We start from the raw sequence: 26,624 nt of genomic DNA, 5'->3' as shown, positions 1-26,624 counted from the left end.
TGTTGTTCTCTATGTTATATGTCTCTATGTCCTCCTCCTCATCAAATGCTTCAATTAGAACATCTCTAAATCTGTGACTCTGTAAAGCCCTAAAGTATAAAGTCACTAACTACTAACATATGTTGAGTTATGCAATCTCAACCAGAGAAGAACTTCACATTCATTGGCATCTGCTTGCCCCTGTTTCTGGTGAGAAGTTATCTGGTTTATGAGCCCTCCAGATCAATAAGTTGCTAGCTGGTTTTCTGAAGTTAGTGTTCTTTATTTCTAGTACAAATCCATAACAACTATGCATACCATGAAATCCATTGGAATGCTTCCCAACATATCCATTGAAGTCATCAACCATGATTAATAAGTTCACTTTCTTTTGTTGTTGAGGTATTCTGCAAAAGGGACTCATAGAAATGGTCCTCTGTTCATTGTCAGGCCAGTGTGGGGAGTATATGCAGAGATAAATGTCACTGTCACATTATACGACTAGTCTTAGCCTAATAATGCTATAACACACTCTGAGTACATTGATCACCTTATCCATTTCCAGCCGAAAGTATACTATACTATCGAACTCATCATTACTGCTTACCCAAAAGAATTTATATCTATATTCCTTGCCCACAAGCAATCTAGCTGAGGCTCCCTTCCATCACGCCTCTTGTACACAGCACATATATACATGTCTCCACTCTATCATTTCAATAATCTCACAATAATTCCCTTTCACTTATAGAAGCTATAAATTTGCAAGTTGGGAAGATTCTAGTGTATTTTAAAGCACTGTCATTAAAAAAGTTACATTCGAAGAATAATCCATGTCCTTACTGAAGTTAATCCAAACTGGAGAATAGAGTTCTGGGAATGATATTTGGAAAATGCTCATTTTCCTACAAAAAATGTTTGATGTGATGAGACTACATTTAATTTAAAGGGTTCAATTAATTATTACAATCGACTCTCCCAGGGATCTGTGAATTCACAAATGAGAATTCATTTTAATTTATCAGGTTTAGAGCACAATGCAGCTTATCATCAAAAGAATTGGACAATACTTTTTTGACAGTATTGTGACTGGTGTTATTTACTTGAACTTGTGATAATCTGTTTGCTAAGCAGTAAAGAGTACCTTGAAGTTGTGGAGTTTTATTTCCAGCAAGATGGGGAACATCCACATCATCATAGTAATGTAAGGACCTACCTTGATAAGATTTTGCCAAACTGGTGGATTGGATGAAGATGTTCAGCAGAATACTCTCCACATTCATCAGATCTCTCACTACTAGACCGACCTCTTTTTTGTATAGGGATACTTAAAAGATAAGAATGTCCACATATACCAAATGAAATGCTTCTGGAGGTTTGCAATTCCATTGTACTGTGTTATCACCAGTGCTTGGACCAGAATGGTCATCTGTTGGAAGGCATGTGCTCATAAAACAATTTAATTCTCTCTGCAGATTCTATCCAATTTTGGAAATGAAATGTATTTTAATAAATATTGACTTTATAGTCAATGTGTGAACATTTGTTTGGTACTTCTGTGTGTGAACAAACACATACATACATTACATACATACATACATACATACATACATACATACATACATACATACATACACACACACACATACATACATTACATACATACATACATACATACACACACATACATACATACATGGTGGCTGCCCCCTCGTTATTGAGTATGGCCATTGCACGAAGCTTAATCAATGTTGTTATCATGCAATGCCTGTGCAAGAAGATTTTTTTTTAAGTGAGAAAAGGCTGTGCACTGAGTCAATCCCACTCACTAAGCAACAGCAGCCATAATCCGAAAAGAAGAACAAGTCAACATCATCAGTAACCACTGAGCCGTAGGTTTTATGTCGGAGTTATCCCAGTTACCTGAGTTACCTTCTCCTGGAAAGATGCCCTAACAAAGGCTAGGAGTCCTTCACTCCCAATGGTTTAACCACGCGATCAGGTATTCAGTCTGATTATTTCTATGTCCGATTATTTCTATGTCCCCGCACATGATACAGCCTTAAGACATTTAATGGATGGCCGTTGACTCTCAAGAGTTCCTCCGCCCTTTGACGGGTTTTGATTTTCTTCCCACAGGGTGTCCAATAAACACCCTCTTCACCAAGCAAGCTTAGTGGGGTTGCCGGTTTAGTTGCCGACGACCCGACCATGCAACAGGCTGTACTGGGTTACATGTTACCAATAGCACTTGAAAGTGACAAACATACACACACACACACACACACACACACACACACATACATACATACATACATACATACATACATACATGTATGTATATTTATTAATTTGCACATTTAACTTAACTTGGATGTGATATTTTAATGATGCAATAAACTGCAGTATATAGTCCCTAGAAATTATCTTGTATAGATTATAAATGCAAAAAAGCACAAATTATATTGGCAGATGAACTTAATAAACACTTGTGTTAGGACTGCTGTATCATGTGATTTCAGCATATGTTTGTATCTTCAGTAGTAGTTACCTAAATGCTAAATGCTAGACCAAAATTTCATCAAATATATATATGTTTATACAAGGGAGAATCAAAAATTATATGCACTCTTGTGTTTTCAATGTATTTACACAAAAGCAAGGGATAAACAAGTATGTAATTTTTCTATATAGTCTCCTTCATTTTCAATACAATTGGTGCAGAATTCCACAAGCTTGCATATTCCCTCCAAGAAGGTTTCCAGTTGATCATACAACCATTTATGCACCACTTTCTTCATATCTTCATCTATGGGAAATTGACGACCTCGCAAGCCATCTTTGAGTAGTCCAAAGATATAATAGTCAGAAGGGGCAAGATCTGAGCTATAGGTAGGGTGTTCCAGTACCTCAAAACCCAATTGGTTAATAGTTTGAATGGTCTGTGTGGGCTTGCATTGTCATGCAGCAACAATGTTTGGTGCAAGTGAACCCTGCTGCACTCTTCACCACAACTTTCTCTCACTCTTTCTTCCTGTTTCTGTCGTGCCTGTATTTCAAAGAGCCAGACTTGACTCACTCTATGTCACACTGAATCTCCCCGTGAACTACGTTAAGGGTACACATGTCTGTGGAGTGCTCAGCCACACACTTGTTAATTTCACAAGCCAGCTGTTCCATTGATCAGATCAACTGGAACCCTCGTTGTCATAACTGACAGAGTGCTACGATGTATGTATATATATATATATATATATATATATATATATATATATATATATATATATATATATATATATAGTGCGTGTGTTTTTATTGGCTAAACTGACAAAATGACCATTCCGAAATATAACAATATATATATATATATAAATTAGAAAAAAAACACCTTTTATCAATTCAAAATGAAAAATTAAACTTATCAAAGTATATGTATATATATATATATATAGATATATATATTATATATATATATAATATATATACTTTGATAAGTTTAATTTTCCTTTTGAATTGATAAAAGGTGGTTTTTTTCTAATTTATATATATATATATTGTTATATTTCGGAATGGTCATTTTGCCAGTTTAGCCAATAAAAACACACGCACTATATATTTGGTGTTATTTTGCTTCAGTGTTATTTATTTTTTACATTAATCTTAATCTAATTTCCGCCAGAGTTCTTTCGTCACACTCCTGTGACCGCATCAGTGGTCCTTTGTTTTCTTCTTTCTTATTTGTGTCTCTCCTTACTAACCGTCAGCCATTTTGTATTTCTATTGTATGTCTTCATTTGCGCATGTTTATTATTTGCGTCTATGTTTATTTAGTGTGTGTGGGGGGATGCCTGTAATATTTGTATTCCGAAATATAACAATATCTGTTTCAACACACGACTTCACATAAAAAATCTTGCACAACAAATATATAAACGTATATATATATATATATATATATATATATAGTTATCCGTAATATGAGGGTGAAATTAATTAATTGGAATAATTATCAATTACACCAAGTAGTCTTCGTTAAAAGCCTCATTCGAGGATTTAAGTAATACTAAGCAATAAAGGGTTTAGCAACGAATTGCCTTACCACATACCGAATTTAGAAATAGCAGTCAAAGAGTTATAGCTATTTCTTCTACTAAAAAGGGAGATCTCAGTAAAAACGCATTGGAAGGCAGACACAAACAGGTAAGAGAGAATGAATGACGGCAATCTATCATACATTTTTAAGTTATCTACGGACGTACGTTTCGAAATCAAGTTTTTAGGAAAGCATAAGAATTAAATATTAATATTAAATAATTCTATCTGAAACTCTTTCTCAGCGTAGAATACTATAATCATAAATGTTATATATTGAATTTTGAGTACTAGAAGGCACCAACTCAACTCAGTATCAGAGCGAGCTAGAATCCGCAACTAGTATCACCGCAACTAGTATATATATATATAGATATATATATATATATATAATGTGTGTGTATTTGTGTATTGTATATAAGTGGGGTGCAAAATAAGTAACTGAGGTAAAATGAATAATTTCTGATTTCTTGATATTTTCTCCCTATCATTACATTGCAAGTATTGCCTCATTATTTTATACTGGTGCATCATCTTTAGAAGTAAAAATTCGTCAGCACAGTTGTTGTTGTTGTTGAAGTTGAGAGATTTTGGAAAATAATCAGGTGACAAGTATTTCTTTTCAAGAAATTTTTCCTCTATTTCGACCTGTTTGTAACTGAGGTTGCTAATGAAATATCTGGGTGTCAATTTTTTAAAAAACTGATGTCTAAGATGGGATAAAATGGGCCATGATTAATTTTAGAAATTTCTTCTCTTTAACTGCATGTTGTGTAAATATTTTGGGAAGAGAGCCACTTCAGCAGATTGTGAAGAAGCTAAAGAGTATATTTTATGTTGAGGTTTTTTGATTAATTTCATGTCTCATGCCATTTTTCCCTGATTCTCTTTCATTTGACCTAAAAGTTTAAAATTTTTGTTGCAGTTTTCATCCTTCTGATGTCTAATGATGTATATTCATATGTATGAGTTTGTTTTCAAATGTAATTCTGAAGAATGAAAGAGGTGAATTTACATTTCCTCTTGGCTTGCTGATTTTGCCTCAGGTAAATTTATTTTTTATATGTTCAAAGAGAATGGTGATAATTTTCTGAAACAGTGTTCAGATTGTTCAAATATTTTTAATGCATTTAGAGAAGATCATTTACTTGGCTGATACTGTTTTTGTAAGCTTGTGAAAATTTATCAAAAATATATTTCTTCTCAATGTCAAAAGTGCAGTCAAAGCTCCTCATTGTGTCCTATCATATATCCATCCATCCACACACACACACACACACACACACATAAATAAATAACAACAGATTGATAATATGTCAATCCACTACAGCTGTTTCCAACGAATTTTTAATTGATTAATGGAAACATTACATCATTAGAAAATCCCATTTTCCTCAGGTAAATACATGAATCATAACATTCAAAAACATGCAAAAGCCAACATGCAGTGGAAGCACCCTACCACACATACTCCAAAAAAGGCCAAGGTCATTTAATCAGCAAGCAGAGTGATGGTCTCAGTTTTTTGGAATGCAAAAGGCATTGTGTCTATTAACTATCTTCAAAAGAGCCACACCATCAATGACAAGTACTATGCCAACTTGCTGAGGAAATTACTTAAGGCTATCAAGACCAGATGCTCAAAGTGGTCTTGTTTTATCAGGAATATACTCCAGCACAGAAGTCCTTGGTTTCAATGGCTGCTGTGCATGAGTGTGGTTTTGAATTGGTTGATCAACCTCCCTATTCTCCTGATTTGGCCTAATCTGACTATCACCTGTTCTCTAACATAAAAAAAAACAAGGCTGGGAACTAATGTCACAATGATCATGACATATGTGTTGTTGATGACTTTTTTGACCAACATCATGAAGTAGGATCCAAGCACTGCAACCCCAATGGAAAAAATGTATGGACTGCAAAGGGGACTATGTTGAAACATAAACCTCATTTGATCACATTCCATGTGAGTATCTTGATCAGCCTATGAACTTTCCTGCCAGCCCTCATAATATGTTTAGAGGAATTTTGTGACTTTGCTGGTGTGGAATACAACAGCAGTTGAAATTATTTTTTACATTTATTCTAGCATGAAATCCTACTTTTCTTCCAAGCCTGGGACTGATAAAACAGAGAGATATGTTTAGTTTTTTTTCATGAATAGCCCAGTTTTTGGCAACAAATTAGAGGACAGTACCAAGCAGAGGTACCAAACTAGAAATGCAAAACTTGAATACAATTATGGAAAATCGTCACCATCATCATCACCACCAACACCACCACCATCATATCTTATATACTTGCTCTTCATGATCTCACCATGATAATACTTGTTGTTCAGTGGGTTCCTGTTTTTGCATAGACAAGCTTCTATGATTAATGTTAAGTTATTTTCTACATTGTAGTATTTTGCATCATGGACTTCATGCTCCTTATTTGTAGAAATTGTTCCTATCAGTGTTTATTCTTTTGTTTGTAGATAATGGAATTCAATCTGTTATATTTGAAATACCTGTTTATTATTCAATTTTTCTGTGGTAAGTAACACTATGTTTCTGATATAAACACTTTTTGACCCTGACTGTCTATATCTATTATCATAGCCAATATATAGATCCAGAGTTGTACAAAGTGTATCAGAGAATATTCACTATTAGATGAAATGTAGACATGGACATGATTCTGTGATCTAGAAGTTAAGTGCAAACATGGCTAAGAAGTTTGTGTCCCAACCATGTGGCTTTGGTTTCAGTCTCACGCCAAGGCAACGTTGGCAAGTATCTTCTACTGTAACTCCAGATTAACCAAAACCATGTGATTGGATTTGGCAGATAAAACTGAAAGATGACCATCATATATATATATAAATAAGACAAGTAAAAACAATAACGTGAAGATGTGGCACATGCAGAGTATTAATAAAATACTCAGAGAAGGAAAGAAAGGGTGATTTACATTTCGAGCAAAGCTCTTCTTCAGAAACAGTGCCTAGAGGAGGTAGTGCTGCCCTGCGTGAAGAGGTGGCTGCTAGAGGGCCCTTATGTCTGACAACAGAACTCTGCACCATGCCACACAAGCATGGGAACCCAGTCATAGCTGTCACACAATTTTTGCGACTACAGTAATGCAGTATGCTTATTTTGATTTTAATCACCTTATTTTGAAATTGTATGGATAATAGCGTACTAAATTCTGGTGCCTCAACTTAAGTACCATATTCATTTGAATCTAAATTTTTGCTGAACTTGTATATATATATATATATATATATATATATATATATATATATATATATATATATATATATATATATGTTATAATAATAATAACGGGTAAAATTAATTAATCAATTAATAATTATTAATTTTACCAAGTAGCTCGGTATCTTAAAAGAACCATTATGGGTAAAATTATACAAAAATTCTATAATTATGAGCAGAATTATAATTAGGGTTCGGCAGAATTTACTTCACCACATACCAAAATTTAGAAATAGCAGTTAAATACTATTCTGCTACCATAAGATATCTCCCAGACATGCTCATAATTATAGAATTTATATATATATATATATATATAGTGAGAGAGAGAGAGAGTGGTATATATGTATGTGTGTATTTGTATGTTATTAACGTAAGGTGTTCAAGGATGGTGTACGTAAGTGAGTGGAAATGAAATAATCAGAAGGCTTTTTGCGGGGTGGTTAATATAACAGATTTATTTAGAGAGAGGGCACAGTGTAACAAATAAACAAATGTAATTGTGATTTTCACTTGTGTATAATGATGTGTGCGATGATAGAAATAACTATCTGCTGGAGTGATGCTGGCAGAGAAAATAAACAGTAAAAATCCATACATTGTGTGAAAGAGAAAATGCAATAAATTGTTTCCAAGTGAGTGTATAAGTAACTCATCAGCATGTTGTTCCATGTGACCGAGGTCACTGGACAATTGATTATTGTTTGTTAACCTTCTTGCTTCTAGGCAGCAACTGACTTTTCTTACTTGAATTTTGGCACCAGTCATGCTGGGCAGAAGTCATCATATTCTTTTGCTGCTAGCTTTTAAAGAGCAGAGGAATGCAGCACTAGTGTGTTGCTATTCTGGAATGAAATAGTTCGACTGCACTGCTACAGATACCTTCCCCCAGACTGCAAGTCAGTCAAAGCAGCTAGGGATTGTAGGGTGTTAAGCACACATTAAAAAACAAAACAATAGCAATTTGGACATTATAATCACAAGGGCATGCAAGGAATGGTCCAGGACCAGCAATAATTACAAAGAAAAGTTAGAAATCACAAGACATCTGATTATAGGAAAAAAAAAATGTCAAGCAAAATATCGGATATTTACAAACATATATGCAAGGAGAAAAAGAGTCCTGTACAGCAAAAACAAATGTACACAATAGCAAAAAGGAAGCAGTAGGAAGGTCTTCATAGCTTGCTGTCCAAGAAGGTGGTCTCCATGAGATAGAGCAAGCAGAACCTGTGAAGTAGTTCAACTGCAGTGCTACAGTGGCTTTGTTGATGGCATAGTCTACTGCATAAAGCATGACTGGGCTTCTTAATACATTGTGCAATCAGAAGAAAATACTCGTTTATATGTGTTGTTTATTTTCAGTTCTCTGCATAGACATGTCCAAGGGAGATTATTGCCTTGCCTGGAAACAAGTGGGGGTTTGTGGCAGAGAGGTCATCCAGTCATAGAAAATTCTGACCTAAGTAAATGTTAAAATGATGATGATGATGATGATGATGATGATAACGATGATGGTGATATATTCTGCTCAATATAGAAGTTCTAAAGAGTGAGAGTGAAGCAAAATGTTGAAAAAATGTGAAAAATATATTAAAACTCACTTATACAAAGATTTTTCAGGAAAATTAAGTTGACTGACAAATTCTTGATGTCATTAGTCTATGAAAGATCATTGCTATGACTAACTATATCAATAATCCTTTCTACTATAGGCACAAGGCCTGGATCTTTGTGGGGAGGGGGACAGTCAATCATATTGACCCTAGTACTCAAGTGGTACTTAATTTATCGACTCCGAAAGGATGAAAGGTAAGTCGACCTTGGTGGAATTTGAATTTAGAACATAATGGCAGACAGAATGACAGACATAATGTCTCAATGCTTCTCATTGAGACATTTATTTTACAACTATTATTCCTCCTGATTAGAAGATATAATATGTGAGTCATTGACAGCAAGGTGATGTCTTAGGCATCATCTATGATATATATTGATGTCACTCCTACTTAGCTCTCACATTTCATTCTCTTTGAAATATCCTCTATAAGACTAATCACATTCAATTTTAAATTATATATTAAAAGGAATTTTTCCATTAATCCTCATAGTTTTCATTTATTTTAAATTGTTGTCTTTCCATTAGAAAACTTACACATTTTAAATATAGGGTTGTCTGGAAAGTTCTTGCCGATTTATAGTAGCTTACCTTTCAACTTATTTTAGAACATGGTTGAGTCCTTAAAATAGGATTTGACTATACCTCCATTTAGAGCACAGTTTAAGCTATCTTTTCATGGAAGAAGGTTTATGATCCTATAACCTGTGTTAATTCTGTAACCCTTTAAAATGGAAGATAAGACAGTTCATTTTCGGCACTTGATGCTTTTCTTTTTCCATAAAGGGAAAATCCTCACAAGCAACCAAAGAAATATGCGCAATTTACGATGATGTTTCTTTATCTGAAAGAACTGTACGGAAGTGGTTCACAAGGTTCTGAGCTGGAGATTGTAGCCTTATTGATAAAGAGCAATCAGGCAGGCCATCCACTACAGATGATGACCAAATCAAGTCATTAATTGAGAATAACCCACATTGCACAACCTGAGAATTAGCAGAAAGCCTCAACCTATCAAAATCTGTCATTCATGAGCACCTGGTAATGCTTGGGTACACAAATCACTATGATGTTTGGGTACTACATGAGTTGAGTGAGAAGAACATTTTGGATTGCATTTCCATCTGTGATTCACTTTATAAATGGAATGAAAATGTGCCTTTTTTTTAAAACAAATTGTGACAGGTGATGAGAAATGGATTATCTACTGAAATGTTCAGAGAAAGCAATCCTGGAGTAAGCGACATGTGCCACCCTTAGCCACCCCAAAAGTGGGTCTTCACCCTAAAAATGTCTTGCTTTGTGTCTGGTGGGTTTGGAAAGGAACTCTGTGCTATGAGCTTCTCCCAAGTAACCAGACAATTAATTCTGAGAAATACTGCACACAACTGGATGAGTTAAAGCAGCAATACAAGAGAAACATCCAGAATTGGCCAACAGGAAGGGTGTTGTTTTCCAACATGATAATGCAAGACTGCACATTTCTTTGGAAACAAGACAAAAATTGCTGCATATTCACCAGATATTGTTCCTTTGGATTTCCACTTATTCAGGTCTCTGCAGAATAGTCTTAATGGTAAAAATTTCAATTCCTTGGATGACATAAAAAGATACCATGATGAATTCTTTGCCATGAAACCACCTCAATTTTGGGAAGAGGGTATTTTCAAGTTAAAGGAAAGATGGAGATGCATTGTGCAACAAAATGGTTCATATTTGGTTGATTAAAAATGTAATGGCAAGTATTTATTGACCTTTTTCTTTCCTTTAAAAATCGGCACAAACTTTCCGGACAACCCAATAACAAGGTAGCTATTAAACAATATGTTTGTATTTATATATAAATGTATGTATGTATGTATGTATGTATGTATGTATGTATGTATGTATGTATGTATGTATGTATGTATGTATGTATGTATGTGTATGTATGTATATGTATATATATGTGACTTATATTTTCTTTTCCTTCAGTTTCTCTCAAAGAAATTGACATGGTAAAATTTGTCAGGAAAAAGCAACCAACAGCTCTTGAATGTCTTGCACAGCAAAAAGTTGAATACTGGCAAATCAGAACACAGAAAATGAGTGGTCCTGGCTGGTCACCTATCAAAAATAATGAATTTGAAGCAAATGTGCTTTCTGAAAAAGCCAACATTTTAAACGTCACTCTTCTTTCAAATAGTGATTTAACATTAACTTGTCAGGGCACTGACAAAGAGATAAAATTTCAGGCAATACCACTATATAGTAAGTACCATATAGTAATCGTATTTTCATATTTTCCTGACCATGAACAAAATATATTTCTCTAAACACTAACTTTGGGTTTCAGTCAAGTCATAAAATCTGATAGTTGTAACCAACAAATATTGTCAATAATATTTTAATATCTATAAATTTCCTTCTTATATCATTCCAGTAATATTGAAATAGCAATATTATGGCTGAGATTATTTGTTTGATTTGCAGAAGAGAGATTTAGTTGCTAGTATGTGATCCATGAATTGTTCTTGGTTTGATGAAATTCACAAAATTATTAATTATTCTAAAAGGCTCAGAAATGTTATGTATGTATGTATGTATGTATGTATGTATGTATGTATGTATGTATGTATGTATGTATTGTATGTATGTATGTATGTATGTATGTATGTATGTATGTATGTATGTATGTATGTATGTGTATGCATGTGTTGTATGTATGTATGTATGAATGTATGTATGCATGCATGCATGTATGTATGTATGTATGTATGTATGTATGTATGTATGTATGTGTCTATCTATATATCTATCTGTCTGTCTATTTATCTATATCTTCTATATATATAAAGATGAGGAGGCATGTCTATCTGTGTGAATCCCTAAAACTCGAGAACTACACAACCAATTTCATTCAAATTTTACACATATTTTACTTAGGGTCCAAGTAGTGTCATGGACCAAAAACAATTTTCAACTTCTTGCCTAATACGAGCCCAGAACAATCTCTTATTTCTTCCACTATTTCAGTAATACATGTCAAAAGTGAAACAATAACATCTCTCTAATATAATGTCAGATACTTTCACTTCAATAGTTTCACTATTAATACTGAAACTATTAAAGTGAAACTGTTATCTCACATACATACATACATACATACATACATACATACATACATACATACATACATACATACATACATAGTTGGACGTCTAAAAAGACATGTTAAGAGAGTGCATATGGTGGCACCTGTTTCTCCTGCCAGCCAGCACAATTGTCTAGTAGGTAATAAAATGTGTAAAAGCTTGACTGGGCTTAAAAGTCATATAAGGGTATCACATGGCAACAATAATGAAGCATTTCAGTAAGTTTTCTTGGAAATAGTTTTTCTCATGTAACAAGGGTGCAGCTATGATATATATATATGTGCAGATATAGAAACTATGTCAAAACTGACATGGAGACTGAACACATAATTAAGGGCATAGAAAAATTTCTAGCCTATATGCTGAAAATTTCTAGCCTATAAGCTCTCTCAACGTCAACATGTGTGTAACTTTGTGATTTTTAAAGAGGTGAAACAATTTAGCATCTATTTTCAGCATATAAGCTAGAATTATTTTCTATGCTCTTAATTATAATTATATATATGATTTCACCTTAATACCTTTTATATGCTGGCCACTGATAAAATAAAAAAAAATTTAGTGCTCCAGCATGGCCGTAGTCAAATGACTGAAACAAATAAAAAAATAAAAGAATTTATTCATCATCATCATCATCATTTAATGTCCGTTTTCCATGCTTGCATGATTTGGACGGTTTGACTGAGGTCTGGAGAGCTAGTGGCTGCACCAGGCTCCAATTTGATCTGGCAATGTTTCTACAGCTTGATGCTCTCCCTAATGCCAACCACTCCGAGAGTGTAGTGGGTGTTTTTTACATGTCATCAGCACAGGAGCCAGTCAGGCAGGCCTGGCATTCATCACGTTCGGATAGTGCTTTTTACGTGCCACCAGTATGGGAACCAGTCAGATGGTCATCATCCATACCTAAAATCACCAAGAAGTTAAGAAGATAGACAAAGAACATGCTGTCTCACACTCCAGCATAGAAGTTTCTATATGCTGTAACTTCTATGCTGGAGTGTGAGACAGCATGTTCTTTGTCTATTTTCTTAACTGTTTGGAGATTTTGGTCATAATTATATTAATGTATCCATCTGTTCTAATTTAATTAAATTCTATGTCTTTGTGCAGCTGAGGATTGCTTTGCATTTTAAATTGATGTAATGATTGCATTGCTCAATTAAATGGAGTTGCATGAAACGATCTTACTACATTACCTCTGGATATCCTTGTTGCTGATTTTGATTTTAATTACCTTATTTTGAAATTGTATGGATAATACTGTACTTCATTCTGGTGCCTCAACTTAAGTACCATATTCATCTGAATCTATATATATAATATATATATAATTATATATATTAGTTTTATATATATATATATACATATATATATACACACATATACACACACACAAACACGTGTGTGCACACACACATATACAAATAATATATATATACATATATATATATATATACACACACAAACACACACGCACACATATATATATACATACATACATGTGTATATCATCATCATCATCGTTTAACGTCCGCTTTCCATGCTGGTATGGGTTGGACGATTTGACAGAGGACTGGCGAACCAGATGGGTGCACCAGGCTCCAATCTGATCTGGCAGTTTCAACAGCTAGATGCCCTTCCTAATGCCAATCACTCTGAGAGTGTAGTGGATGCTTTTACATGTCACCAGCACGAGGGCCAGTCAGGCAGTACTGGCAACGGCCATGCTCAAATGGTGTCTTACGTGCCACCTGCACAGGAGCCAGTCCAGCGGCACTGGCAACAAACTTGCTTGAATATTTTTTCACATACCATTAGCACAAGTGTCAGTAAGGCTATGCTGGTAACGATCACGCTCAAATGGTGCTTTTTATGCGCCACTGGCATGGAAGTTAGTCAGCTGCTCTGGCAACGGTCATGCTTGGATGGTGCTCTTAGCGCTCAACTAGCACAGATGCCCGTCATCGAATTTGATTTCGATTTCACTTGCATCAACAGGTCTTTACAAGCAGAGTTTAGTTTCCAATAAAGGAAAGGTATGCATAAGTGGGGTGGTTACACCCCTGGCATAGGCCACATGTTATGGTCTCACTTGGTTTGCCAGGTCTTCTCAAGCACAGTATAGTTCCAAAGGTCTTGGTCACTAGTCATTGCCTTGGTGAAGCCTAATGTTCGAAGGTCGTGCTTCACCACCTCATCCCAGGTCTTCCTGGGTCTACCTCTTCCACAAGTTCCCTCCACCACTAGAGTGTGGCACTTTTTCACTCAGCTATCCTCATCCATTCTCGCCACATGACCATACCAGCACAGTCGTCTCTCTTGCACACCACATCTGATGCTTCTTATGTCCAACTATTCTCTCAAGGTACTTACACTCTGTCAAATATGCACACTGACATTATAAATCCAGTGGAGCATACTAGCTTCATTCCTTGCAAGCTTATGTATGTCCTCAGCAGTCACGGCCCATGTTTCAGTGCCATGTAGCATGGCTATTCGTACACATGCGTCATACTTTCTACCTTTTACTCTGAGCGAGAGGCCCTTTATCACCAGCAGAGGTAAGAGCTCTCTGAACTTTGCCCAGGCTATTCTTATTCTTGCAACTACACTTTCAGTGCACCCACCCCCACTACTGACTTGGTCACTTAAGTAATGGAAGCTATCAACTACTTCTAGTTTTTCAAGCAATAATTATAATGATATAGGACATGGAGACTTGTGCATCCTCAAAATTTATTTCCTCTTATTTTACAATTTCATACTGCATATTATTGTGGTCTTTATGACATATACGTGTTTCACTGCACAGATTATGGGCAGTTGCAGATGCGAATTGGCATGATTTTCATATGGTTTCTTCAGGGCTCATCCATTTGGCTAGTTTGAAGAGAACTGAGTGGAGTTAGTTATTGTAAGTAAGGGTTCAGGAGAAATGGGGTGTTGTTTTGACCTCAAATTCACATCAGTTGCTGTCTAAAGTCAAGGCTTAGTCTAATTAGGTCTAGGTTGATGTTAGTGTTCTCACAGAGCTCCTTGTTTATGGCAGCTTGGAATTCAAGTGTAGTGCTTGTAGTGTAAAGTCTTTAGTTGTTCATATATTCATTTTCTTGACTGTGTTGTTTATGTTTTGTAGTATACATTTGATAAAGTATATGCTAGGTTTGTTACAGAGGACCATGAATTGTGTGGGTTTAGTATATGTCCTTTTATCTGTCCTTTCATATTCAATTGTGTGGAGGGCATTGGTTATCCAGAACCTTCATTAATTTTTTTTAAAGTCTTGTGTTTGTGTAAACATCTTAAGGCCTGTTCAAGTCTTTACTTAATACCAGATTTTCGATAAAGTTGAAGCACAGGCCATCATGAATTTCCTCTTTTTGAAATGTAATAGAGCAGTGGAAATCTATGGCAAGATAAAAGATGTCTTGAAGGATGGCTGCTCATCTTACTCCCCCATGAAAATCTGGGTATCAGATGTCCTTTAGATGGTTCCTGTCTAGTTACCAACGTTATATATAAATGTGTAGTCAAGGACGAGGATAAGCTAAATAAATTTTATATAGGTAGCACGATAGACTTTAAGGCGAGATATAGATCACATATGAGCTCTTTTGCTAGCGACAAATACTGTAACTCAACTACACTTGCATCCCATATACACAACTTGAAGAAAAATAATAAGAATTATTATCTAGAATGGTCCATTATTTCTAAAACCCCAAATTTCAAGGGAAATATTAACAAGTGTAAGCTATGCATAAAGGAATCCCTTACCATCCTTAGGTGTTATGGACTGCACATTCTGAATAAATTTACGGACGTGATTCCCTTTTGCATCCATAAATTTTCTTCTACATTCTTAAAAGTCTATAGGAATAAAATAAGTTGTAGAAAATAAATAATTTAGCTTTTACAGGATTTGAAACCATGGAGGTTCAATTTAATTTAATTCGATTTAATTTAATTGAACTTAATTTAATTTAATACACCCATTTTTTATTTTTTTATTTATTTATTTACTTTTTTCTTAACTACTTTTTTTACTGCTTTATTATATATATATATTTATTTTTTTTATTTATCTAGTTTCAGCTCACTAGCTGTGGCCATGCTGGGGCACCACCATTTGGTGTTGCTACATGATTTTACTTCACAAATGCTTTTTAGCAATTGCCATTTGGTGCATGAGAGAGTTCGATGCAGCTGCCCTCATCTGCACCTCCTGCTGTGAAGTTGGTCCATCAGGGATACCTGACAAGAAGAGATCCAGTTTCATTTTAAAGACATCTGCATCCACCCCATGCAGGTCTTAGGTTCTTCTTCTTCGGGAGGATATTGAAGAGCTGTGGGCCTCAGAAGCCAGGCTATCACAGTATCTTGTCCTACATCTTGATGGCAAATTTGGAGTCCTTGGCACCACGCAGTGGCGCCCAGTTCTGGCATTTGTGTACTCTCGATGCCAAGTTTGGGACAAGTCCTTCTAGGATCTTCCAGATGTATACTATGGCATATCTTTTCTCGCCTACGCTCTAAGGAATAGAGTCTCAATCTCTTGAGTCTTTCCCAATAGCTTATATGCTGCACAGAAGCTATCTTCTTCATGTAGCTTCGTTGGATCGCCTCAAGTTCTGTGATTAACTTGACACTGGATGGTGACCATAGCTGAGAGCAATAGTCAAAGTGGCTTAGGACAAGTGTCCTCCAGAGGACCATCATGGTCTCCTGATCTCTTGTTCTGAAGGTTCTAAGAATCCATCTGGTCAGCCACCTACATTTCATTGCCAATTTAGTGACATGCACATGAAAGGCTGCATCATCACTCATGTAAATACCCAGGTCTTGCACTGATTGTGCCTCTGGGATTGCAGTCCCTCCAGGTCCAGTGTATATATATATATATTTTTTTAAATTTTAAAAAATTAAAATTTTTTTTTTTACCGCCTTATTTCTCTACTGCTTTAAAAGAAAATTTTTTTACTGCTTTAATTCCTTCTTTTGGGCTTATCCAAGCATGCATGCTTCAATAGGAAAGCACACAATATTGTGTTAGCCTGGTACGCGATGATGTCTGTCTCTCTATATTTTTTTCCCCTGAGGAAGGAGGTATTATCTTGATGCACCCTAGTGCTTTAAACATAATAATACACCTCTGAAATGGCCATAGGGATTAAGTAAATATGGTTTCCTCTTTTTTAACTATAAGGCTTCTCTTACTTGAATAGTAATTTTATAAGATTTCTAAACGATGAACTTTTATTTTATTTACATGATATATATTATATATTTTTTACATGCTTCCTATATATTTTTATATATTTTTATATACCTATATATTTTTACTTTCTAGGTGTTGTAATGTTTTTAAAAAAAATATATTTCTCTGAATCGCTAAAGTATTAACTCTAAACCATGATGAACTTTTTTCTTGCACTTTCTTATATGCTTATACAGATGAATTATGTTCCATCTTGCGGGATGTTTATATGTATATTCTATGATTAAATGTTCGAATTATGAAATGTTTGTGGATGACCTTGCATTTGTTTGTTCTATAACCTTAGTTTGATATATTTGTCTCTTTCAATTGAGCACTTCTATAGCAGTCCTATTAAACATTTTGTTCCTGATAAGAAACAATCACTGTATTATTGATATATATATATATATATAAATATATACTAAATTAATAATAATATACATATGTATATAATTATATTAAGGGAGCAATGGCAAAAATGACATATCTCCAGCATCCCTTATAACTCGCTCTGAGATTTATCATTGTTTGATTTCACTTTTTCAATATCAGTGTCAAATCGACACTGGAAAAAGTATATGTATTTGTGAAGGGATCTGACTTCTCATCGACAACCATGATTGTCACACGCTGATGAAAGGTAAACACCTTGAAACTCGGGTACGTGTGTATCATGTGTTGAAGACGGGGACGATGACTCCCCTTCACAAATACTGAGAGGACACAGATAGTGTGTCTATAGCCAGCTGGAGGAGATATCTTCCTGGGGTTACAAACTACAGTAGCATCCACCCTTATGGGTTAGCCATATTCAAATGGCAATATGCATCACGATGTGTTACCGCTACTGTTTTAAACTCGCTCTGAGATTTATCATTATATATATATATATATATATAATATATATATATATATTATATATATATATATATATATATATATAATTGTGGTATCATTTGACAAACTTACTTGCCATATATTTAACTATGATTCTTGCTCACAATCATTCTACTTAACCCATTCCTCCTTAAAATATCTTCTAATGTGCTTCAGTAGATTTAGCTTTATATTCTTCTGCAGAATAAAAGAAAAATTTTTGTTACACATAATACTTATTTCATATTTTCAGCTGGAATGGAATAGAAACAAACAGACTCGTTTTATTATACTTAAAATATTCCATCATTTGGTGTATAATACTTGATTTATTTTGTAATAATTTATCTTTTAGATGATAATAGGAATCTTTACCCAAGTTCTGAAACACCAAATGCCATAAAGGATAAAAAATTCACATTGAAATGTAAAACAATAGGTACTGGTACTACAGTAATTTGGTATACTGGAAATGGAACAGTTATTGCTAAATACGTTGGATCATTGAACCAAAATATTGTTAAATATTTTGGTAAACGCCAAGAAACTAGTTGCCAACATTCAAGCTGTACATTGAGTATAACCAGCATTAGTTTAGCTGAAGACAACATGGACATTATTTGCAAAGGCGGTTTCCATACAAGCAAGTATAGTATTACAGTATTTGGTAAGTAATTATTTTTTGCACAGTTGTGTGATTTTATTCTATTATTCCTTTATTTATTTCAGTCATTAGACTGTGACCATACTAGGGCATTACTTGCAGGGTTTAGTCGAGTATGTGGACCCCAGTATTTTGAGTCTCTTATTTTTATTGGTCTCTTTTTACCAAACTGCTAAGTGACTGGAAAGTAAACATATCTACAATGGTTGTAAAGTGGTAAGAAACAAACACTAAGTTGCACACACTTATACACATCAATAAATATACATAAATATACATCATCATCGGATAGAAGAGAGAGAAAAGATGGTGAAGAATATGTGTTGTGGGGTACCCTCAAGTTACAGGTAGGTAGTAGGAGGACTGGATAAGGTGAGTGGGTGGGTAAGTTCATGAGAGTGCAAAAGAAAAATGAATGCAAGTAGAGGGAGGGAATGTGAAGAAGATATGTTGTTGAGAAGGAATATATTCATCAGAAGTAGATTGTGTGCAAGGAAATTCATGAGATTTGATAGGAGAGTGGGAGATAAACGGGAAGGGAATGCAATGAGAGGTGAACTTGAGTGAAGGGAATGGGTGTTAGGAAGATGAGTTATTGGGAAGATATTTGTCAGAGACAGATTCTGAGCAGGGGTGTAGGTATAAACATTTCTTTGGGGCCTCAATTTTACCTACATGAACAGATCTTATCAAGCACAGCAAATCCTCTGTAAGGCTCAATGTCTTAAGGCCCCTTTGTACCAATTTGTTCCACAGGTTCCATCCACATATAGCAATTGGTACTTCTTTATGCTGCTCTTCTCATAAATATGCACTAACATGACCATGCCAGTGCAGTCTCCTCTCTTACACACTACATCACACTGACATTGTACATCCACCAGAATATAGTAGCTTCATTTCTGTCTAGCCTTTACATGACCTCTGCATTCATAGCCATGTGGTATAGCTATTCCTAAACAAGCATCATAAATCTGCCATTCACTCTGAGCAAGAGGCCCTTTCTAACCAACAAAGAAATAGCTCTCTAAACTTTCTGTAGCCAGTTCTTATTCTAACTACTACACTTTAAGAGTACCCTTCTCCACTGCTAATTAGATCACTTAGGTTACAGAAACTACCTTCTACCTCTAAGGTTGTTGTATTTGGGGATGACCCTGTTGCCAATTTAGCCAATGAAAACACATGCACTATATATTTGGTGTTCACTTGCTTCAGCTTTATTTTATAGTAATTGTATTTTGGCCAGAGTTCTTTTGTCACATTTCTGTGACCTCATCAGTGGCCCTTTGCTTTCTTCTTTCTTTTTCATCTCTCCTTACTAACGACCGGTCATTTCGTAGTCCTATGTGTCTTTATTTGGATATGCGTATATCCTTGTGTGAGTCTATGTTTAGTAAATGTGTGTGTAGGAATGTGTATGGTATCTGCATTATCAATATCCCCTGTTTAATCATGTTTGTTTAATTTACTTTCATTTACTTTATTCATTTCCTTTTATCTACTTGCATTTTCATTTCTTTCTTTTTTTGTATTAATTTAATTTATTTTATTCGGTTTATGTATATAATTATTAAATTCCATTTGTTTATCTGTGTATTGTATTAGTTTCATATTATTATCAGTTTATTCTGTCAAAGGTTGTGATGTGTGAGAGTGTATGTTAGTGTTCCATTCTAGTTTTCTATTTAGGCTAAGTTTATATTTTATTATGTGTGTAGCTTCCGTAATTTGTCTAAATATTGCTTCTGTTCTATGTGTGGACAAGATTTTAACTTCTATGTTGTTGAGTGAGCCCCATTGTTCCTACTCAGTGTGCTGGTACAGAACCGATGAGCTCTTCTTTTCCTTAAGTTCCCTTCAATGCTCATTTACCTGCTATCTTATGCTCTGTGCTGTCTCCCCTACGTATACTGTTGTCTTGTTTCTGCACCGTTCCTCTGTACAGCTTATACTATAGACTACATTCCAAGCTTTTCAGTTTGTTTATGGGCTCAATCTACATACAATGCAGTTCATATCAGTACGGGGGTTCTGCTAAAAGGATAGGTTCTACCGATTAGGGATCTGATAGGGTTACCTGGCCTTACTTCAACCTTAATTCTTAACTTGAGCTTGTCTAGAGTCCTTCTAAAGAATTTGTAATCATTACTCTACATTTAGGGATAGGAATAAACGTAACAGTTACAGGGCTTAGTAAATTAATTTGGGATCTAAAAGATCGCAATAAACAATTTAATTTAGATAGGTTGATTCTCTCAATTTCGATACCTTATGACAAAGGCAAGGAATTCTGTCTTCTCTGTAATTCTGAATTATTTTTTATTCTTTTTTCTAAAAATCCCCTTGCAATGACGGTTATAGAGCGTGCATACCGATGTAAACGTTGGCAGAAACACACCTTTAGTTCATATAAGTGATTTCTATCATTATATATAATTTAAACATTAATTTTCTTCTTATACTTCACATTCACTAGATATATATTTTTCCTAGTCTATATGGTTTTATTTAATATATATATAGTCATATACTTCTCATTTATTTAGTTTTCCTTTACTTTATCCCTCCTCTTTCTATAGGCTACCTCTGACGTTATATCCTATAACGTTTTTTTGAAACAATATTAATAGCATTCAGTTAATCACTATACATATCCATCATTTTCTTTGCCACAAGTATTTAAATCTTTCTCTCTATGGTCATATGCATCAGTTAATATTTCTCTAGACCTATTCTATATATATATATATATATATATATATATATATATATACTTTGATACTTTGATAGGTTTCGGCCATTATTGGCCCAGGCCATGTCTAACTTAATAGCACCACCTGGTGAAGTCTTTCAAGTCAGAATTTGGGCACTATGGCCCACTCAAGTAGAGAGTTATTGTTTACAGAGACATATCTGGGTGTAGGGGGTTTATCCGGGATTTCTTGAAGGAATCTGTCCAAAGACTTCTTGAACCCTATATATATATATATATTTATTTATTTATCATTGATGATGATAAATTGTACTTAATAAATGAATATATGGTATACTGTAATGTTTGTTTAATGATAGAAACTAGTACGGTTAAAATTTATAGATAAAAGAGTGATAGATATATAGGCATGTTTTATATATTACACATTTATGTACACAAAATATGTATACCACTTATGCATTTTATAGCATATTTACATACACTTATAAATAAATATACAAACATGTGCACATAGAAACCAATACATTTATATGCACAAAATATACACACCTACATATGCATGCATTTTATATTATACATATACATATATCTTTTATCTTTAATATTTTACTGGTTTCAGCCAAATGCTAGGGCCATGCTGGAGCATCATATTTCAGCGTGTTTGGATTTTCTCTCTATAGTGTTTTCAATTAAGTAGCAAGCTGGATGGAGCTGTTATTCTTTGTGCCTCCTGTAAATCAGACAAAAGGGTTATTGTACACACCAAAACTTTCCTAGTGGAGAATGTACTACACACAAAGACACAGAAATGAACTGGGAGAAGGAAGATATGGGGTAAAAAGATTCCATAATTGGGAATAGGTCTAGAGAAAGGTTAACTGATGCATATGACCGTAGAGAAAAAGATTTAGATACTTGTGGCAAAGATGACAACTGAGAATTTCTACAAAATAACCACAGTATCCCTCATAAGACAACATAGGTGCAGGTGTGGCTGCTTGGTTAAGAATTTTGCTTCCCAAACATAGAATTTCAGATTCAGTTTCACTGCCCAGCAACCTGGGCAAATGTCTTCTAGATTTATATTAGTGGTTCTATTTTCTACTTGCTACATCTATTATTCATCTGTAATATCAATGTATATTTTGTAGCCTTGGCCCTTGTTGCTAATGTATGATAGACCTGTAATGTATGATAGACCTTGTGGGCAGTTTTCTTGTAGAAACTGAGTTGCAATATCAATAAAATGTTTAATTTCGATGTCTACATAGTTGTCAATATCATTTATTGCGCAAGATACATAGTCAGTCTCTCTAATAGCAGTGGTGAGCCTGAGGATATCATCTGCATATCTGAAGAGAAAGCACAGGAGTAGCAAACTCTATGTACATTACTTTCCAGTTGGTCCATATATATATGATATTTTGTTAAGTTAGCTCAATCAGTACAATGCCTTCTGATTATTAATTTCAATGAAGATAATACTGCTGTATTTTTCATCTAACTAAAAAATTTATAAACAACATAAAATTGCTGTCACCTCAGTCCGGCAAAAATAGATGTAAATTAATGGTTATTTTTTCAACACATATTTATGTAAGGAAGCATGTAACAGATATACATATATACAAAGACACATAGATACATACAGACTAAAATGCAAACATTCATTCATTTATTTATATAATTTTGGTCAATTCTTCTATTTCAGTTTTACCAAAATCAGTCACAATCAAGGCTATTTCAGACACAGTTCCTGTGGAAAATCAGAACAAAAGTTATGAATGCCTTATTAAAGATGCCAAACCTAGATTTTCAGTTTTCTGGCTGATTACAAGGGAAAATGGAGCACAAGAAAATGCTACAATGAATATTTCAAACAATTCAAGCAAATCAGGAAAGCTGATCATTTTATCATCAAAATTGACATTAACTCTTCATAAGAGGTTTAAGGAATTACAGTGTGTTGCATATTTACTGGATAAAAGTGGAATTGTTAGTTATTCAAAGAAACTAGATATGCTCATAAAATGTAAGTTTTTACTTTTTGTTTCTGTAAAGCACAAACAGCAGTTTTGTTCAAAATTTTTATGTGAAATATATGTACATTTTAAAAATCATATCTAACACAATAATGCAATTACTCAACTTAAACAGTTTTGGAAAGATTTGTTTTTTGTTATACTGTATCACTGGTTGCTTATGACTTAATAGAGCTCAAAATATATGAGGTCATTTCTGTAATTTGCTTAAATTTACTAAAGCATTTGCTTCATTGAGTTCTAATTTCTAGTGTAAGATACATAACCAAAATATAAATGTGTTCTTTACCAATGTATGTATATTTTGTCAACTGCAAGCCTGCTCCCTTCTCTTTACCTTCAGCTTGTAATAACTTTGCATTGTTGTTCTTGAGAATATTAGACATGTTTTTGTACACCTGTAGCTCACTTTAGTGTTGATATTTCTGAACAACCTTTGGGATATATGACCATTTGGTAAATTTTTCTCTGTTTAGGAAGGAAAATGTAAAAAAAGAAAACCACGATTTATTCTGCAATGTTATATAGTGGATTATACCATGTCATAAGGTCTTTTCACTGTGAGTTTTGCATCATTGTTAGATGGTGCTGGTATATATTTTATTCTTTCTTTAGATTGCTTGCTTCATAGATTCTTGCTGCAGTACTCTATAGCCCTGTTGAAGATAGCATTAGAGGGAAGATAATGAGCTTGATGGCATTTAGTAGTTGGTTACATTCTATATGGATGTACAATATGGTGTTATTTGTTTCTTCTAACAGCTTTTCAGTTTCAAGCTCAGGTTAAACAGAAAAACCAGAATGTTTACCATTGTAAGGTGTTAAATGGAATGTTGTAATTATTAATATTTGTATATAATGTATTTGTATATGAGCACATAAATAATACACACACACACACACACACACACACACACACACACACACACACACACACACACACACACACACATACACACACACACACACACATATGACGGGAATAAAAAGGTTGTAAATACACTGAGGGTGTATAAGAAGATTTATTACATTTAAATTGATTCACATTTGTACAATTTTCCAAAGAAAAATATCTGAGAAGCATGGAGCTGTGTTGCAAACTTTATCATTTCTGGTGTTACCAGCTCTCTTGTGTTTCATAATTGGTTTAGCATCTGGACAATCTCCACTTGTTGGGTGTTCACTGCTGTTGCCCAAGTTCCTTTGGTACAGTTCTGAAATTGATTAATATTTTTGGTCAGGATTGGGAATTTATAAGATATCCTTTTCAGCATACAAACTAATATTCATTGCACAATATAATTTTTATAAACTAAAATAGACCAATATGTCTAAAATTTTCCTGTTAGTTCAACTATCTGTCACGTTTGCTTGGAAGCCCAAAATAGTGGAGGGTAGTCGGTAATATTTGAACATCGAAAACTTCTTCTACTCCAAATGACTCAAACTGGAAAATCAGCAATAAAAAACCTCTGCATTTGAATTTTTCAATGGAAAAAGCTTTGTGCACAGTATGTAACAGTAATTGAGATGACTGAGCATCAATATTCATTCAGAATTTGTGTAAGGTTTGTTGTTCAAAGGTGTACTTGAGCTTCCCTGTATGCACAGATTTCAATCATTGTGTAAGATGGCTGTTGAGCGTGAATAGTTATTACAATGGTACGTACGAGGTCATCAGTTTTTGTGGTGGTTAAGGGTCACTGGCTTTTGTTCAAAGATCTAGGGTCTCCCTTGGTTGGATTTATTCCATCTCAATCACAGATTTTTCAATCAATTTTTTTTTAACTAAGCAGTTTGAAACTTAGGATACTGGTAGAATTTCTCATGTAGAACAAGGTTTACTCTGAATGTTTTGGACAAAATTTCATATTTTAGAAGGCATTTTGAAACTACATATACGTCAACAACAAAAAAACTTGCTGCAAACTCATTGCTCAATAGGTCTTTTAAACACTGGCATGCTTTATGTGTGTATAAAACACCGATGTCAGGTAAACAAATAAATATATGTAAATATTTCTTCCTTCTTGGTGTTGATTCTTTGAACAGAATGATGACATTTAGTAGAGATGACCCGGAAGTTGTTCCTCTTCAATTACTATCATAAACAGCAGTAGCTTTCTTGAACCGAATACACATAATTGATTGGTTGAAATTACCAAAATATGACAACTTTAGCATGAAATAACTTCTAAAATATGAAATTTTGTCAAAAATGTTCAGAGTAAACCATGTTCTACGTGAGAAATTCTACCAGTATTCGAAGTTTCAAACTGTTTAGTTAAAAAATTAATTAAAAATCTGTGACTGAGATGGAAAAGATCCCCTTGGTTTTAGTAAAGAATGCTGTAAGTACAAATACAAATCACATACACATCTCCATCTCTACACATATACACACTCCCTGGTTATACAAGTCACTCACAAACTAAACAAACACCAATCCCACAGTATTTATCTCATTTCATCTAGGTCATCCCATAGGATGCTCCAAGAGTATTTCCACACATTTTCCCTATTCATCTCGTCTTCCATAATGGTCCTTAGCTCCTGTACCCCTTCCATACCAGTATCCTCCTGTAAGTTGTAGATATAGGTCGTTTTCCTCCTTCCTCTCTTGGTTCTTCCTTCTATTGGTTTCCTGAGCACTAGCTTGTTAGCAATTTCATCAATGTGTCTGATGTAATGTCCAGCTAGCCTCATCCTTCTATGCTGTACCTTCAATATTACTTTTGATAGTCCCTGGTATAAGTTGGCGTTTGTTGTATGACTCTTCCAGGAGAAATTGAGTACCATTCTAAGAATCCTTGTATAACAACCGTCCAACTGGATCTTCACTGCTTTAGTGAGCATCCATGTTTTAGCCCCATATAGAAGAACAGACTCCACTGTTGCCAGAAACAAACTCACTTTCAATTTCCTTGCTAACTTTGAACTCCATACCTTTCTCAATTTATGGCATGTGTTCCAGGCA

At 34.4% G+C, this 26,624-nt stretch overlaps 1 protein-coding gene and 1 long non-coding RNA gene across 2 annotated transcripts in view; one reads left to right on the top strand and one right to left on the bottom strand.

The window, feature by feature from the left end:
• The window catches only part of LOC115212116, a 798,722-nt gene that overhangs the window by 474,956 nt on the left and 297,142 nt on the right, over positions 1–26,624 (top strand). The window lies entirely within an intron of this gene.
• On the bottom strand, positions 8,124–25,191 carry LOC118763637. The gene is made up of 3 exons (XR_004999401.1): positions 25,118–25,191; positions 18,364–18,369; positions 8,124–8,134 (listed from the first exon to the last, which is right to left on the bottom strand). It is a non-coding gene; the product is annotated as an uncharacterized LOC118763637 (long non-coding RNA).

The sequence above is a fragment of the Octopus sinensis genome, linkage group LG5 (genome assembly GCF_006345805.1).
Source record: "Octopus sinensis linkage group LG5, ASM634580v1, whole genome shotgun sequence".
NCBI lineage: Eukaryota > Metazoa > Mollusca > Cephalopoda > Octopoda > Octopodidae > Octopus > Octopus sinensis.
This window is presented reverse-complemented; position numbering and strand designations above follow the sequence as displayed.